The sequence below is a fragment of the Drosophila albomicans genome, chromosome 2R (assembly GCF_009650485.2).
Source record: "Drosophila albomicans strain 15112-1751.03 chromosome 2R, ASM965048v2, whole genome shotgun sequence".
Classification (NCBI taxonomy): domain Eukaryota; kingdom Metazoa; phylum Arthropoda; class Insecta; order Diptera; family Drosophilidae; genus Drosophila; species Drosophila albomicans.
In genome coordinates, this window is record NC_047631.2 from 31,558,026 (window position 1) to 31,573,785 (window position 15,760).

Below are 15,760 nucleotides of genomic sequence, written 5' to 3' on the forward strand. Positions count from 1 at the left end.
GAAGTTTTCATGAGCGCTAACAAACTAGTATTCTGATTGTGCATTTTCAGCTGATTTGACCATTTTCACGAGTGGCCACACTGCAAACGGTCTCTCTTTTTCACATTTTCTTTTATGTTTTGTTTCTCGCTCTCGCTTGAACGGTACGGACGTGTGCTGCCGCTGCGCGTGTGTGTATTTAACTTGGCTTGTAGAAGAGAAATACTTAATTATACAATACACATATGTATTTTTCGTTCTAAAGTATATATGCAACAAATTGCATTCGTTATTACCCAAGTGCAGCAGTGAGTTTGACACACAAATTGCAGTACGAGCAGGCGAATGGCAGGCAACAAATGCTTTAATAAGCATAATACATAAAGTTCCCAATTACGTGAGTGTTTGTATATGCAGCGCACGCGATAGAGCGAGTCAGCAAATCAGTGCCCATCATTGATGCGGGGCGGTGTGAAAGAGAAGCCAAACCATCTAAATTGCTTGTGTGCTTCTCCTCTTGCTGTAAATGTGACGACGAAAATGGCTTAAAGAAAAGTAAAATATTCGGAGTCGGCACGCTCTCGTCTGTGTGCGAGTGCCCGCGTGTGTGTGTTTGTGTTTGTTTATCTGTATATATGTGTGAGTCTGTGCTTTTCTATGTGCGCCGCGAGTGCTTCAAGTTGAAAATAAAGTTTACAGCAAATTCAAATTGAAATACACAAATTACAACATCAAATAATAATACAAAAGAAGAAGAAAAGTAGTTCGATCAAGCAAGAAGAAGCGCAATAAGAGGCTGCGTCGTCTGTTTGTTCAATAAGTGCAAGCAAGAAGAAGAAGCAGAGCACAAGCGATTACCGCCGATTGTCGTCGTCGTCCCGTGTACGTGTGAGCGTGTGCGTGTGCATATTGTGATTGTGTGCGTGCGAAGAATAAGAATACGAAAAAAAAGCAGCAGCAACCGCCTCAGCAGCTGAAAAGTGTAAAAAGAAATATAAATGTGCAAAGAGCAAAGTTTTTAATATTATTCGTGTATTTTTTGCAGCGCATGCTAAAATTTTAATCGCATAACAACAACGAAGCAAAAGCAAAGCAAAAAAAAGTAATAATAATAGTGCAAGGTGTATGAGCAAAGCAACAAAAACAATCTTGAGGTTTCGTCGAATCGTATTTTGCATGTCTTCCTCTTCGCAACCACAACAACACCAACAAAAAGGCGCCGAAAATGTCACACGACAACAACAACAACAACGAATGGAATAAGCACTAAAAAGACTTTCATCAAGCGAAACAGAAGCAGCAAAAAATTGTAGATTGCGAGCGAGCGAGCAAGAAGAACGAGCGAGGGCGGCGTGAAATGTGAGTAGCACCCTATATTATGTTTTCGACCAGCAAACACCCTGTACGCGGTTACGCGCTCTCTTTTGATTGTTATTGTGTGTTTCTTTAGCACAAGCGGTTTATTTTCTTGCATTCGCCTATGCATTACGTATATTTGAAAAAAAAAAATGATTGTGTGTGCGAGCTGTCGATAACATTGAACGACGGAAATGAGCCTGCTTCATATTTATTTTGTGGTTAGAAAGAGCAGCATAATAATAATGGGCGGAAGCGGGTTGGCAAAAGAGACCTTGATGATCATATGGTGTAGTGTGTGTGCGAGCGGGAGGGGGCAACTAATTGCTCAACATTCTTGCAATGTGACCATATGTTTCAATTGATTGCTTAACAATGTTGCAACAACATTGTTGCTGTAAAGGTAAACATGCTTGGCAACATGTTTTGATCGCAAAAGTTCCAATTAAAAGGTAAAACCAAAAAAAAAAGAACGCTTAGACAGACAGCCAATTATGGCAACTAGTTCGACTCGCTTACAACTCACACACACACATGCGTGGGATTTAGGCGGCTTGACCGCCGTCTGCATTCGCCTGTCAATTAAAAAAGCGCTTGCAAATTTGCTGCTGCTGCTTTTGTTGTTTCTATGTTTTCTTCACCTTGCGTCTTTTTCTCTCTCTCTCTCTTTCTGAAAGCCTCGAATTCAATTCATTTCTCTTTCCGTTTCGACGCTTTGCTTTTGCTTTGTTGCTGCGGCTGCAAAATTCCAAGCCGAAAGAGAAATCCATAAAAAGCGCACAAAGCACAAACTCCAAAGACGCAGCAGCAAACAGAAACAGCAAAAAAAAACTAAAAACGAAAAACAACAAAAGAGAGAGAGCAGAAAAAACGTGGCAGCAGCTAAACAAAAATAAGTTGCTCTGTTTTGTTGCTGTTGTTGCTGAGATGCAGCGTTGGATACACACGAAAAACAGACAACGGCCTCAGTTGGCGTCGGCAGCGACGTCGCTGCTCGCTCGCTGCCTCCATTCTGTCTCCTTCTTTATGTTTACTTATCTGTGAATGTGCATGAGTGTGTGGGTTTGTGGGTGTGTTTGTGTTTCTGCTTGCGGCAGTCGCTGTGTGTGTGTGTTAGTGTGTGTGTTGTTTGTTGTCTGTTTAGTTGCTTTGTTTTTGCGCTGCTGCGGTCGCTGTTCGCTTCGCTGCTTTTGCTGCGACTCATCAGCAACAACAACAATCACAAGTAAACTTCAGACTTCACACACACATCTATATGTAAAATACCGTTGTCATTGCTGTTACAGCTGCTTCTTCTCTTTCGTTTGCAAACTTTTGCACAATTCATTTCACTGTTGTTGCTGTTGTTGTTTTTAAAGCGTTATAATTGAATTTATTTAACTGGATTTTAGTTAATCAAAGTTTGGCCATTTCCACAGCGAGCCACATTCAATTCACAGTTTGTTCTAAAACCTGTCAAGTGTCAAACAGATTTACAACATTGGATTACAAGTTGTTCATGACAACTGACAAGGCTAAAATAGATTAAAACATAGGCTAGATACATTTGAGATTGTACTTTACACTTTTTGAAAATGGCATTGACAGTTGGTAAATATTTTATTCTTTATTCAGTATTATTAAAAGTAAATTTACTTCTTTATTTTTCATTTTAATAGTCTTAGTTATTGATAGAAAAAGTTTTGTTTGTGGGGAAAAAGTATTTCTGAATTATTCCATAGCTTAAAACGATTTAAAAAATATTAATAATAAATACAGTTAATGCTGAAAGTGAAGTAAAGATAAATTTTTAAATGTTAGGAAGTTATTTCCATCTAAAATATATTAATATATCTTTATTTATATTATTATCTTTCTAATACAATATTAAAATGATATAATTACATAAAGAGACTAAAATTTAATAGACCCAGTTATTTATGGAAAAATAAGTCTAGATTTTTTGAGAAGAGAGTAAACTGAAATACAAATTTAAGGAATAAGAAGTCTTGATAAATTGTAGATTTTTGTTAAAGTTATTAAAGTTACATAAAGAAAAAAATAAAAGCTATTTCTCATATATTCCTTTTCATATTGTCCCACTAGAAATAGATATTCTAGTTCCCTAGCTACACTTTTTCTTGCCACACGTAGCCTTAACTTTGAAAGTCTCGAAAGAATTCGTTCACCTCTCAAAATCTCAAAAATACAGCGCATTTCATTAGACTCGAAATTGTAGAAGAGAAATATGCATATATCTCAATGTTGACACGCCCCAAAAATAAAGTGCGCCATATGCGCGCACAGAAGAAACGAAAAATGCAGTATCTATTTTCTTAGTATATTGGAGTATATTGTATCTGTAAGATACAAAAATAGTTGCGCTCTGCATGTTGAGTGCATTTTGGAGGTCTGGCGTGAATTCACACACAATGCCGATGCACACACAAAAATAGAAAAATCAACAACGAAAAACTTTTACACAAAATGCATTCGTTACACAGTAAAGCTTGACGCGAGGGGGGAGGTGAAGTGTGAGGTGAGGTGAAGTGTGAGGTGAGGTGAAGTGTGAGGTGAGGTGAAGTGAATGCGACTGCAGCAGATGCGGATATCGAGAAGATGAACAAATCTTTCTTTAGCCTGCAAAATCGTGTTGTCTGTTTAGAATTTAAAGTTAAATTTAGACGCGATGAATGGAAGAACAGCATTTTATCTTTTTTATTTCGAAAAGCTGAAAAACGCAGCTGCAAACGATGACGAAAATAGAGACAAAAGCAAAAGGGCAAAAACTTCGGGGAACACGAGATGAAATCAAAAAAACGAAAAAAAGAAAAAAAATCAAAGCAAAGGCAAAGGCAAAGCTAATAAAAAATACACACACAAAGACATAGATACTTTTAATTTTATTTCAATTTCTATGCGCAGCGTGAGATACTTTTTATGTATTCGTATGTGTGTGTGTGTGTTGAGTATTTTGACAGTTGAATGAACTCGTGACAAGAAGAGGAAGCGCGTCCAACAGTTAGTGTTATTTTATAGAGAGAAGTAACAAATAAATAAAAGCAATAAGCAAAAGCTAAACGACGTTCAACACAAACAAAGATAAACGCCAATGGACTGAAGACATGTGCAGAGCGAGAAAGAGAGAGAGACAGATAAAGAGCGAGAGGAAGGGAAGGGAAAGAGACGTGGAAAGAGCATCGGCAAAAGCCACAAAAAGTAATTTTGTGTTGTCGGTAAACTAAAGAAAGAAAGCAACAAAAAAGTACAAACTGCGTGCAGAGAAAAAGAGATAGAGATAGGGGGAAAAAAGCTAGCTATACAGAGAGATAGCAACAGCGACTAGACGGCAAATGAGGTTTACGTAAAGTTGCTGCAACATTGTGGGCATTGGGGCACAAGACACAACGAGAGGACCATAACAAAGAACTCATAGAACACGCCACACACACACACACACACTCGTTTGTTGTGTGTATCTTTGCTGTGGCATGAATACAACAAACACACACACACACACATGAAAGATGTGTGTCCACACACATATAACTCTTTTTTTTAGCAGAGGAACAAACAAACGCACACGCATACAGCTGCAACTACAGTTTTGTCTATGGCCTTTGTTGTGTGTCTTCTGTTTTCTTTATCAGCCCATGGTTGAAGGAAGCGCCTGTCCAAGAATGCGACGTTGCCAATTTTCACACAGAACTGTGGTGATTTTTTACTTTTTTCGAGTTGCAATTGCAAATATTGATTCAATAAAAGGTTTATTATTTAGAAATTGGTCAATTACGTTGTTTTTAGTTTAAAATAGCATTTTTATATTGAAGTATAATCTAATTTTATACTTTTAAAATTCCCTTCAAGCTACGTTGCCAATTTTCACGCAGAACTGTGATGATTTTCTACTCTTTTCGAGTTGCAATTGCAAATGTTGAATCAATAGAAGTTTCCGTTATTTAGTAATCGATCAATTACGCTTTGTTTAATTTAAAATAGCATTTTTATATTGAAGTATACTCTAATTTCATAATATTTAAATTCCCTTCAAGCTTTGTTGCCAATTTTCACACAACACAGTGATTATTTAGAAACTAAACAATTGTGTTATACCAAATTTGTATAAACATTTATTTGAAATGTAGTTTATTTTAATTTATGAATTCTATTATTTAAAAACTAGATAATTGTGTTATTTCATATCTAAAATAGCATTTTTCCGCCAAATAAAAATGTCATTGTTCTTATTTATAGCCATAAATCAACAAATTAAACACGCTATGGTAAATTAAAGAACTGTTATATCAGCACTGTGAACTGTGAATTGAAGTCAAGTTCTTTCAATTTCATTAGATTTATGCTTGCAATTCCATTCTTGCAGCTATTTCAGCTCAGTTCAGTTCGGTTCAGTTATATTGCCAGTCACTCATTCATTCAATCAGCTTCAATCAATGCCATTCACTTTGCTTACAAATTGTGCTTTGGCAAGCTCAGCACATTTTCTTATTCACCCCAACCCCCTCTTCCAATTTTTGTGTTATTTTTCTCTCTTTTTCTTTTTCTGCTTGTGCTTTGTGTATTTTTCATGTTGATTCGTCATTTAATGGGCTTCGTTTAAAATCGAATCAGGCACAGTTGCTCAACCAATGACGTCTCTCATTCCATTTCCACTCGTTCCAATGGGGGTCAAGTTGGGTGCTTGTTCTCCCCACTCTCCTCCCTCTCTTGTCTCTCTTTCTCTCATTTTCCGTTGGCAGCTTTAAGGCTTGACATATAAATCGATCGACATTTTCTTCATTTCTTTCTCACGAAGCTCTCTGCTATGTTATGAGATCTGATATATCACACCTGCCACAATTTGAAACTTTTTGCAAATGCTGCGTTCCAGTTTTTCTTTTGCTGAAAATTACTTTTTCTCCTACTTCTGCTGCTGCTGGCAACAGCTGCCAAAAGGGAAGAGAAACAAGTTGAAAAGGAAGCTGAAGCTCTAAAATAGAAATGTAGACATGTGCTTGAAAGCAGAGCCAAGACAATCTGGCGGCGCTGTCAGTCAACGAGACGTGAACGGGATCTTTGATGTGTTGTTGTTGTTGTTTGGGGCAACGCAAAACTACCGAAAAAGCGAAAAAAGGAGAAAAACCCTAATGAAACTTATCAAATTGAAGCGCCGAAAAGGGGAATATTAGTTGGCAAGCATTTGTTAAGTTGAACTACCAGAAATCAAACCTTATTTCAGAATCTAAAACCCTTTAAGACTTCTCCACAGGGTATTTTAAAGTCGAACCCACTCACTTCACTTACTTTTCTTGGGTGTTGGCCAATTTTCTTTGGCGCTCAGTCAGCAGAACGGTTCATTGAAAAGCATATAAAAAATGAACCGAAGGATTATATATATTTCGTATTTATCAAAATTGCTGATAAAATGGCAAAGAATTTTCTTGCTCCTTTCTCGGATGACAAACTCGATAGCAGGCTGTTACTTTGTGAGAGAGAGAGAGAGAGAGAGAGAGCTTCTAACCTTATTATCGCATCTGCTGTCACGCTTTATTAAATTTGACTGGCAACCTTTTCAGGCAATTTAGAAAAATGTTTTGCTGAGCTATTTAATGTGAGAAATATATTGAAATTCAATTCAAAAGAATACTAGGAAATACATTTGAGATATGAGATTGCATAATATTGGAATTCAATAGAAAAGTATAGAAAGAAATAAATGTGAGATTGCATAGTATTTAATATTAGCTTTATTGGAAATGAGATATAATGGTATTTTATGTATATACCTAAAAGTTGTTCAATGAAGAATTTATTATATAAACACAGCTTAAAAGTTCAGGAAATTTACTTGGAATTCAATTAAAAAGAATATTGAGAAATAAATGTGAGATTGCATAATATTTAATATTAGCTTTATTGGAAATAAGATATTTTGGTGTTTTAATTATATACCTAAAAGTTGTTCAAATAATACTAAGAATAAAGAATTTATTACATAAATGCTCAGGAAATTTACTTGGCTTTAATATATTCAGTAATTTTATTTCATTTTTCACTTACAATCGGATGTTTTTTAGCCATTTCTCAGATTTCTTTTCGACCCGTAGTCACTTGATAAATGACTCGCATTGCGCTCCACATTTGTTCACTTTTGACCTACCCTGACCCAGAAGAAGAAAAGTATCTGTAACTTATTAACCTTTAGGCTGGCTCATATTTCATTCGACTTTCAAACCACAAACGCAAAAACTAAAACAACAAATTAAACACTAATTGAACAGTGAGAAAGAGAGAGAGAGGAAGGGAGAAGGAGAAAGAGAAAAACAGACTTTAGCCCGCATATAAAAACTTTGTGGAAAAGTCAAAGGAAAATGTATCTGATGAATATGGCAAAAGAAACAAGGATGAAGAAGAAAAGTTGCCAGAGCTGCTTAGCCAGGCTTAAGCTTGGCTAACTAACGGTAAATATGTGTATGTGTGTGTGTGTGTGTATCTTTGAGATACTTTTTTTGATATCTGCATGCAGCTAAGGCCATAAACATAAACACCATGTGAACCGGCAACGTGCTAACAATTTCCCCAAACGTCACCTCCCTCTCTCTCCCTTCCCCCCTTTCGTCTCTTCAGCACTCGAACAATTTAAATGGTTTTTACATGGCAACAGAACAGAAAATCGATGGTAATTTACCGTGCGTCTGTCACTTTTGCATGTGTGTGTGTAAGTGTGAGTGTGATACACACACATACACACATACATACTTCATTTATTATGTATTTGATGTACATGCGCAAAATTCCCACATCCCCAAACCGAGAGAAGTAGAAGTAAAAGAAGAAGAAGAAGCAGAGTGTGCAACTTTTTTGTAGACAAAACAAAATAAAAAGCCAAGCGATAAAAACACGAAGAAGGCAAACGGAGAAGAGGAGCAAAGCAGAGGGTGATGGCAAGGCAAGGAAAGGAAAGGAAAGGAAGATAAAGGAAAGGAGCGTAGCTTAACCGAAAGCCGCCCACAAGGCGTCGCGTTTGCTGCCTACGCTTTGGATTGTGAACGCTCTCACTCTTCACTCATCGCTCTGTTTTTCTCTCACTCTCTCTCTTTTGCTGTCTGTCTCCCTCTCTCTCACTCGCTTTGGCGCCCACACAACACTCTCGCTCTCTGCCCGCGCTTTTGCTCTGCGCTCTATCGTCGCTGCATTATTTTCATTTTCAACTTGCAATACCCTACAATAAAAGTGTTGGGAAGGGTATTATTAGCCACGCTTAATTAAGAATTTGGTCACACTTTAATTTAGTTTAAAGATGTAAACCACAAAGCGTTCCAAATGCATTCCGAAAATTTCATTAGTTTCAGATTATAATCTTCTATGTCTTAGAAGAAATAATTAAATAGTTTATTATTTTGGCACATTTTTCTAAATCTGGAAAAAAGCAAATTTTGAGTCTTAGGAACTAAACTTGTTATGTCTAAAATAATAAATGCATTTTAAATGGATTCTGAAAATTTCATTACTATCAAATATAAAACTTCATTTTAAATGGATTCTGAAAATTGCATTACTATCAAATATAAAGCTTCATAGATATTTAGGAAAGCATTTACTTGTTTAATACTATTTTTTGTCACACTTTTAGTGCTCTTTAGTTTTAGTATTTCTTTGAAAGTATCCCACAACCGAGCACACTCGACTGTTGGTTCCTTTTTCTCGACTTGCTGCTTCTTCTTCTTGTTTGCCGCCAGCAGCTGCCTCCATTGGCGACCTCATTTGCCGTTGTGCATGGCGGCGCTTCTTTGACTCCTCTCTAACACTCACCTCTCCTCTTGGGCCACCCTGCTTGTCACTTGGGGCCGCAGCTGGCAACGCACATTTTGATAACATTTCTGATAAAATAATGTGGCAACAACGCACCAAACAGTAACCAAGGGAGCGTGCGGGGGGGCGACAACGAACGTGCCAGGTCAGTGGGTGGCATGGCACAGACAGAAGAAGTCAGCTCAGCTCAGTGTATGTGTGTGTGTGTGTAACTAGTTTTTTTTTTGCGCCCGTTTTTACTTTGCTTTTCATATTCTTTGCTTTGGCTCCTGCAACGTTGCCAAACTTCAGAGCTCAGCAGAGCTGAAAGCTAGGCACAATCTATTGCCATCTCGCTCTCGCACACTTTTGCTCGCAACGTCAATAATTTCATTCATTGTGAATGAAGATAAACTGGCGCCTCTCGCTCAACTCAAACAACCACCCAAAACACAAAAAGCAAAAAGCTTTTTGCCTTAATTTAAGTTTCGTTGCTTTAATTTTCACAGATTTGTTTTGTTGTGTGCTATTGTTTCACTTGATCTGTTTATCTAATTGGACTTGTTGTTGTTGTTTGTTTCGCCCTCTTGATGTGTGTGTCAAGCGAAAAGTTTTCGGCTAATTAAACATTTGCCAAATTTGGATTACAGTTTTCCCACCTGATAGTGGAATGATGTTTGGAATTTTAGGCTAATTACTGATAAGCACTTTTTGACATTTCACTTAAAGCCCGAAGCTAGTAAAGTTATTTTGTGCACACTGTGGAAATCTGTCAGTTTTGCGATGATTATCATCAGCTGAAATAGGCCAATTGAGGATAAACCAAACCAGGCCAAAGGCCTAATAACTGTATTTAAACTGATTGCACGAGTTTCGAGTTTCGAGTTTAGTTTAAAACTGATTACGTATATTAAAGTGGGGAATGTTTAGGTTGTAAATAACAACTATTATATTTTAGAATAAGTTATTTCGTTTATTTTAGAGAACGGAAAAAATAAATTAGATTTTATAGGTTTGCTTTAAAAGATAACTAGTTTCTACTTTTTATATAACATCATTGTGAATATATCATTGTATTCTATTGTTAGGTAATAAATCATATTAACGGTTTTTATGTAATCATGAAAATTCCAGAAATTCTTCAACTTCCTACTCGACATTCTTTTTTCGTCAATGAATTATTTCCTTTTTCTAATAATAAAATCTCTTCTATCTTTAAACTTCCATCCCCTATCATTATCAATTATGAGGAATACAATTTGATTCAATTAGCAAACTCTTGAAAAGCAGTTCAAGTTATTACACTGCTTTAAGCATTGTGTGGAAGCTTAAAGCTTTTCACTTGCATTAAACTTATTGAAGGTCTTCAAAGCGACATGCCACGCCCTGATTCGTATTACAGAAACAGACCCCCATCCCTTTCTCTCTCTCTCTGTGTCCCTTTCTCTCGCTGAGCTGATAGCAAACATTTGACAATTCACATTAGTTTAATGCGCCCAAGCAAAAGCAAAAGAAAACTTGAAGCGCCAACAACAAAAAGTCAATAAAACAAAAAAAAAGTATCCCACCCCTAACTGCGATAACAACAACAACAAAAACAACAACACCCCTTGGAAGTCAGTTGAGTGAGTTTCGTCCTTGCTGTGAAATTTAAATGCAGACGCCATTTCTATTACTCCACACATTAAATTATACCACGCGCTGTTGCCAAACGATATCCTGCCAATATAGCCACCCCCCCACCCCCTCTCTGCCAGTCACTGTCGAAAATTAAATGGCAGCCAAGTCGCAAAATATAAATACAAAAAGCAAGCGAGAAACAGGAGCGGAGCTGCTCCTTTGCTGTGCCCAAAAACCTAAGCAAGGCGCGGCCACATAAACCGCCCCCAACCCCCCCTAGGGTTGTATATACATTCCAAATACTTGTATGTGTGTCTGTGTTTGTGTGTGTATACATACATATATTAAAGACGATTTCTCTCCAGTTAGAATATTTGCCAGGCACCGCCCCAAAAGTTTCTGCCAGTCGTAGAATGTCTATGGTGGGTGAGAGCAGTCCCAAAAGGGGGGGGGAGAGGTAGGTGCATGATTATTTTTCATGCTTTCTCATTTCGTTTTACTGCCTCACACACATACACACACACAGTGAAACTTTCACAATGCGGCTGCCTATGGGGGTTGCTGCCGACAGCGACGTCAGCGTCCTCGAACAGCACAAAGTTGAAGAAGAAGCAGCAGCAGTAGCCGCCTCACGTGCGCCTAAAGTTGACGTCGCGTCGTCGTTGGCAGCGACTTTGTCGTCGTTGTTGTTGATGTTGTTGTTATTGCTGCTCACTCGCACGCTTACATTCACTCCAACACCACCCCCCACACACATACACACACACACAAACAAGCGCATAGCACAGCCCAGCCCAAAGACTGCTGCCCAACACATTGTCTGCCCTTGATTTTATCGATTTTCGCTCTCGCCGCATGCGACGCTCTTTGGCCTTTTTGGACGTTGACGTCGCTGTCGCTGTCGACGTTGCCTGTGTATATGTATTGTGTTTGCTCTCAGCATGCTGCCTTGCTGCTGTGCTCTCTCTCACACCCAAAATTGAAGAGAACAAAAAGGAAAAAAAACAACAACAAAAACGATACTCACAAAAGCGCGCGCGAGCTTCTGTTTTATACTAAGCTTTACTATTTGTGTGGGCAACCATTGTTGTTGTCGTTTTTACTTGATGTATACATACATATACATGAAGCTATGTAACTGTGTGTGTGTATGTATTCCGGCCGGCGATGCTGCTGCTGCCATTTGCACATAATGTGCTTTTGACTTTTATATGCTGGCTGCGTTACTTCGCCTCCATCTCCTCCCTCTGCCGCTGCTGCGTTGTTATTTATGGTATTTAACCCCAAAGCCCACCCACCACTCACTCAAATTGCTCGTGTTGTATACAGAGATAAATGTATCTGTGTGTGTCTGTGGTGTGTATAAGTATTTGTGTATGGCTGTGGCGTGCTTTAATCTTTCGCCAACCAATTTTGCACCATTTAAATTTGCCCGTTATGCATGCTACACGAGACTCTCTTATTTAAGGTCCCTTGTGTCAGTTTTTGTTGCATTTAAGCTTTCAATTTTCAATTCAAAGCGCTGTGTTGGGCGAGGTCATTTACCAGCAGCAACAGTAATTTGCAATTTGCTTTGAATTATCTAAAAACTGTACCGTAATTAAAGTGTGACCAACTTGAATATTAAAGTGAGCATGCAATAATATCGAACTTTGATGGATATATTCTCAATATTAATATATTAAATTGCATTCCAACCTCTTTGGTAGATTTGAATCAAAACTCAAAACACCCACGCTTAAAATTCATGACATATGAGCTGTCATACATTAGTAATATCATATTTCTTTTTTTTTTTTTTTTAATGGTATAATGGATTTTTGTCTACGCATAACTTTTTTTATAAAACTCCCTATAAATCATAATTTGTGGGAACCCAACAAAAAAAAAAAATGCCTATCGACTTGTTTATTTTTGGTGAGTTTGGTTTGTGTTTTCTGCGGTTCCTTCAATAATTTATTTATACAGAGCGAAAGGGGCTGCAATGATATTGTATGTATGATTCAAATATGAAGGGCGTTACTACCACATGGAGTGTAGCAAATTTGAATAATGACAGAAATTGAAAGGGAATTGTGTTAGCGATTTTAAGTGGGTAATTCGATATGATTTGCTAAAGGCGCTAAGAATTTGGTAAGAATGCTAAATAAAAGGGGTGTACGAATAAAGGGCTGCTTGATCGCAATAATTCCGCAAATTTCGAATTTCGTGGGGTTACAAAAATGTAATTTGAATCGAATTCGAATTAAAGTGCGGCTGAAATTAGGATTGCCGAAAATAAATCTGAAAATTTGTATTTTTATTTCTTTTAATATCGATAATATTATATCATTTAGTAATTAGGCTTATGATATAATCTTAGACTTCCCGAAATTTAAGAAAACTTAATATTGTGAGGAAAAGTTTTCAAAAAACATTCATAATTTTGAAATATTTATTATTGAGACTGGATTACAAATTATTAGGATTTATGATATATTCTTGCATTTCCCAACATTTAAGGGAACTTAATATTGACAAGTATTCGAAAAACATTCAGAAATATTTATTAATATCCCATTCGATTTAAAGAACAGCTCAAATTAGGATTGCCGAAAAGAAATCTGAAAATTTGTATTTTTATTTCTTTTAATATCGATAATATAATACCATTTAGTAATTTGGCTTATGATATATTCTTTGATTTCTCGAAATTTAACTTAATACTGACAGAAAAAGTATTCGATAAACCTCCTTAATTCTGGAATATTTATTTTTGAGACTGGATTACAAATTATTAAGCTCTATGATATATTCTTGCATTTCCCGAAATTTAAGGAAACTTAATATTGGCAGGAAAAGTATTCGAAAAACCACCATAATTCTGAAATATTTATTATTGAGACTGGTTTACAAACGCCAGCTGAATTATTAGTCACACCTTTCATTGGGAAACTTTCAACTGTTTGCGTATGTATCTCGTGTTGTAAATCTTCAACATGTGCTCAGGTTTCAACTTTTGTAACTTCCCCTTTCCTTTCCTTTCCTCTACTCCCTTAATTCGGGTAAAAACTGCGTGCCAATCAGCTGCTTGCGATCAGCAGCAGGCGCTTCTTCTGCTTCTTCTTCTACGTGGCCTGGCTGACAAACAACTGACTGCTACAAGAGAAACACGCCCAACACTGCCGGCAAACTGTTAACACCGTTAAACGGTTAGCTGTTGTTTTTTGGGGGAATCCGTGGGTTTAACTTTGTATGTTTGTTATTCTTTTTACTTAATTTTGTATTTCTTTTTTTTTTTGGTTGGGGTGTGGCATGTCGGTAGTGCGAAAAAACAAAATGAAATGCCATAAACAGTGAGGGTCGCGTGTTTAGACGTCATGAATTTAACAACCGTCGTCGCTTGACAGTCGGAGACATGCCCATAAACCCCCCCGCTTGCCCCTTTCTTGTATGCCACAGGCAGTCGAGCATAAAAATATCTTTAAGTGCACACAGCAATCACTCTCTCTCTCTTTCTTACTACCTTTGTCCTTAAACTTTTAGCAGTCAGTTTTGCATTGGCAATAGCAACAACAAGAATGGCAACTTTTGGTTTTCTTGTTGCTCTGACAAGCCCTTTTTTTACGCTATGACTTTTATTTATGCGATAAAAATAAAGCGATAATAAATAAGCGCCAAGATTATTGCACTCTCGTCACATCGTTTGCCTGCTCACTCTTCTCTTTCGCTGTCTCTTTTGCTTTACTCTCAGCAACAGCTGTTTAGCGTTGGCTTAAGAAAGTTGCAGCAAAAGTTCAATTGCCTTGCCCCGGCCTCGACATCGACTACACACACACACACACAGACATTCGCAAACTCACCTTGTCTCGCTCCCTCCAACGTTCACACTGCTGCTGCATTTGCATTATTTATGTATTAGCAGTGGGCGAGGCGACAGAGACAGAAACAGCGACGACGACGACGACGTTAAATGTTTTCTGTGTTTGCTTCATTTCCATTTTGCATGTGTTGCGTAATTTCCGCTGCTAAACTGTAAAAACAACTCGCGAAGCGTGAGTGAGAGACAGAGACAGAGAGAGACAGAGAAAACGCTTCAATGAGAGGGAGTAGTAAATCAGCTCATGTGTAATTGTTGTAGGTCAGTTCCGTAAGCTGAAGCCTAGACAAAATGCACTGCACTGAAACAGTGGTAAGAGGTTTGAGTGCAACAGAACTACATATGGAAACCTATAAAATGAATATTGCAATTAATATGATTGCCTTATAAATTTCATGAATAAATAAGCAATACTTTGACAGCAATCCATACTGTTAATTGCTGAATTTCTCATTTCGCAATTAAATTACATAATTTAATATAATGTTTAGTAACGCAAAGTATTTGTTAATTACTATATAAGTTTTTGCATTAAACTATTATTATTTGTTACTTAAAAAAAACCCCTTTGAAAGTTACTCAGGCGAAACGAACTATAGACTCGACTCTATAATTAACCAACAAACTCATAATTGGTTACTTTCTCAGTTGTACCAATACAATGAAGTGAAATTATTTTCATATACTCATTGGGTTGAATGAGCTTCAATCGTAATACCCTGTAAATGATATTTAAAATATTCTTATTATTTTATTAGAAATTTTTGTGAACTAAATTATAAATATTTATTATGAGTACTATTTATGGGTACTAGTTTTATAAACTTAATGGAAGGTATTTCTTAGTCTAGCATTTCCGATTGTTAGGGTTTCTTTTTACCCTAACTTTACTGTGGCGTCTGAAACCACACAATGTAAACCGCAAATTATTGTAATTGAGCAGAGGTTGACGACGTAGCAAACTATCTGGAATTTTGTTAGATTTCTAGGAATTCCCTACCGGTTGTTGTCGTTGTTATTGTAGGTATTGTTGTTGCCATTTTGCATTTGCAAGGTAGGAATTTGTTATGGCTGAATGAAATCACAATAGCGGTGAACGTACACAGATGAAAGTAAACATCTCTATAGTTGAGTCTATGAATGAGAAAAACAAGTTGTTGTATTCATGAGAAAAGTACA

At 37.1% G+C, this 15,760-nt stretch overlaps 1 long non-coding RNA gene across 1 annotated transcript; it reads left to right on the plus strand.

The window, feature by feature from the left end:
• Nucleotides 1-133: 133 nt before the first annotated feature.
• LOC127566010 (uncharacterized) lies at nucleotides 134-1,231 on the plus strand. Its single transcript, XR_007955348.1, has 2 exons — nucleotides 134-376; nucleotides 1,025-1,231. It is a non-coding gene; the product is annotated as an uncharacterized LOC127566010 (long non-coding RNA).
• The last annotated feature ends 14,529 nt before the right edge of the window (nucleotides 1,232-15,760 follow it).